The sequence below is a fragment of the Lucilia cuprina genome, chromosome 5 (genome assembly GCF_022045245.1).
Source record: "Lucilia cuprina isolate Lc7/37 chromosome 5, ASM2204524v1, whole genome shotgun sequence".
In the NCBI taxonomy this organism is placed as follows: Eukaryota; Metazoa; Arthropoda; class Insecta; order Diptera; family Calliphoridae; genus Lucilia; species Lucilia cuprina.
The window spans coordinates 49,345,077-49,348,501 of NC_060953.1; positions in this window are offsets into that span (position 1 = coordinate 49,345,077).

Consider the following 3,425-nt stretch of genomic DNA (forward strand, 5'->3'; position numbering starts at 1 on the left):
TAGATAGATAGATAGATAGATAGATAGATAGATAGATAGATAGATAGATAGATAGATAGATAGATAGATAGATAGATAGATAGATAGATAGATAGATAGATAGCAAGCGTAGGATATCAATCCAGTTGTTCACCACCTTTCATTATAATCGCTGTTTATGTTCATTTGCTTACGCTTCATTGTTATACTTTAATATGTATGTAAATTGAAATCGGAAAATGTTGTTTGTTGTAAGAATTTGTGAATGTGTATTTTCGTACCGGTGATTAAAAATATAGTGTTTTATAGCTACTACAACAAAACCGATACATTAAAAAAACACATGCAGGTTCAACTAACGCTCTTCTTCACAAACAGGTTATGACATTTACTCTACACTCCAAATATTCAATGTGACAGTAAACTACAACTGAATGGATTTAAACTTCAAATCATACATTTAACAAATATCAGCAATGGATGTCATTTGTTATATGTTAATTAGCTATAGTCAAGAGATCGCTAGTGCCCTACAGCATGATAAGAGGGAATGATTAGTTGAATGGCCTATGGAGACTTTATTCCATTTTTTAATGAAAACATTCTATAAGAAGATAAAATTTTATAAAATATAAAGTAATATAAAGTAAATTTAAAAAATTTTAAAAAATAAGGAAGAATTTTTGAAACTTTTTACAGAACTGAATTTCTTTAAAAACAAATATAACAGTTTTCTTAAAAATCGAAAGTTTTCATATATAATTTTCAGAAGTAAAAAATAAGTTCTATGAAAATCATAAATTCTTCTCAAAGTTTCTATAAAAGAAAGAAATGTTCCGAAAATTTTGTATAAAAAAAAATTTTCTAAAATTGGTTTAAAAACTAAATTTTGTGAAAATCCTCTTAAAACGAGAATTAAGAAAAGATTATTATCAAAATAAAACTAAATTCTCTATAAAAAGAGAATTTTCTATAGAAAAGAAAATGTATCTACAATATTCTATGCAAAGAGATTTGTTATACAATTTTCTATGAAAAGGAATTTATTGAAAATTTTCTATAAAAAGAGAATTTATAAAAAAAATATAAAAAGAAAATTTATGGAAAATTTGTTAAAAAGAGAATTTTTTGAAAATTTTCTATAAAAAGAAAATTCTTCGAAAATTGTCTACAAAAAAAGAAAATTTATCGAATATTTCATATAAAAAAGAATTTATCGAAAATTTTATATAAAAGAGATTTATTTTCTATAAAAAAGATTTACCAAAAATTTAAAAAAAAGAGAATTAATCGAAAATTTATAGAATTTTCTGCAAAAAGAGAGAGAAGGGAATTTTAAAAAATATTATACAAAAAGAGAATGATCGAATATTTCATATAAAAAAGAATTTATCGAAAATTTTATATAAAAGAGATTTATTTTCTATAAAAATGATTTACCAAAAATTTAAAAAAAAAGAGAATTAATCGAAAATTTATAGAATTTTCTGCAAAAAGAGAGAGAAGGGAATTTTAAAAAATATTATACAAAAAGAGAATTTATAAAAATTTTCTATAAAAAAAGAGAATTTATTGAATTTTTTTTTATCAAAAGGGAATTTATCGAAAACATTTTCTACAAAAAGGGAATTTTTCAAAAAGCATTTTTTTCAAAATCTTCTATAAAAAGAGAATTTATCGAACATTTTTTATAAAAAGAGAAATTAAAAAGATAAATAATGAAAAGTTTTCTATAAAAAGCGAACTTATCGGAAATATTCTATAAGAGAATTTTTCGCAAAAATAGATTTTTTAAGATAATTTATCAAAAATGTTCTATAAAAGGAAATTTATCGAAAATTTTCTATTAAATAAATATTTATCGAAAATCATCTAAAAAAATAAAATAATCTTTCGAAATTTTCTATAAAAACAGAAACTTTCTATATAAAATAAATGGATTATTTTTTTAATGTTAAAAAAATTGTAGGGCTTAATGTAATCGTTTCTTATCGGTATAAAATCTCTTAATTATTTGTTTACATATTTAAACCAAAAATTTTAAAAACAATTTCGTTTATTATATTTGACAGCTAAAAACGAAACCAGTTTCGATTTTTAATGAAAACGAAAAAAAAATGTTAATTTTCAACAAATGAAAAATAGTATTGACTAATTTAGAATTCCAATTTTAATCGGTTTATTGTCAAGCTAGCATTAGTCAACAGGTGAGAATGATTATAAGTTTTTGTTTGTAAATAATTTAAAATAAAAATTATGATAAATAGAAGTTGTGTTTTATTATTAACAAAAACTTAAATGTTAAAAGTTTAAGTATGTGTGAAAAAATTGCATTAACATTTAATTAGTAACATTTTTTAATTTAAATAGGATTTCAAGTGAACAGTTAAAATGCAATTGAAATGTGGAAGCGTTTGAGAAAAAGAGCTGTTTGTCACATTTTTTAGTAGAGGGTGATGATAAAAGCTAAGAGGAATTAGTTAGTGAGTTTTTAGGTCAATTTAAAAATATAATTGTTAAATCACATAATAAAGATGTTAAAAAAATTAGCAAAAATAAACAATCCCGAATCTCACTTTAAGAAAAAACCTGTTTTTTATATAATTTGTTAATTTTTTACAAAACAATAGATTTTATTTAAATTAGTAACAGGTAGGCATTGAAGTCATTAACAACTTTATTTAAACGATATTAAAGTAAAGCAATAAATTATTAAAATTGTTTACAAATTTAAATTTTACTCTTCATTTAATTATCTCTTGACATAATTTACATTAAAAAAACATAAACTTAAACTACTGATATAAAAAGTCAAATAAAATTGTAAAATAACTAGATTGAAATAAAAATCTGAAATAAACACTTAGGTTTATAACCAAAATAAAAATTATAATTAAAATATCAAAATCTTAATAAAATTGAAAATAATATCAAACAAACGTATCTTTTTGATAATAGCCGCTAAAAAGTTTTTCAATACCAAACATGAAAAAATAAGTTAAATAAAACATAACAACAAACTGTTTATTATGTTTAGTTAAAGCAATTGTTATAATATAAAAAATAGTTAAAAAATAATTAAATTTATTAATTATTAAATACGCCAATTAAATGCGATTGATTGTATTTAGGTTATTTTTAAAGTGCAGAGTTGAGAACTAATTATATTATACAATAAATAAAGGTCATTTTATTTTTATATATATTTCAAGAAACCTTAAAAAATAACTAATTCTAAAAAAAAACAAAAATTCGACTTTTGATAAATATTTAATGATTTAATATTTTGGAAAAGTAGATCGAAAAAACTAGAACTCAGATAGAGATGTACTAGAACCGAACTAGAACGAACTGAACTAGAACTGAACTAGAACTGAACTAGAACTGAACTAGAACTGAACTAGAACTGAACTAGAACTGAACTAGAACTGAACTAGAACTGAACT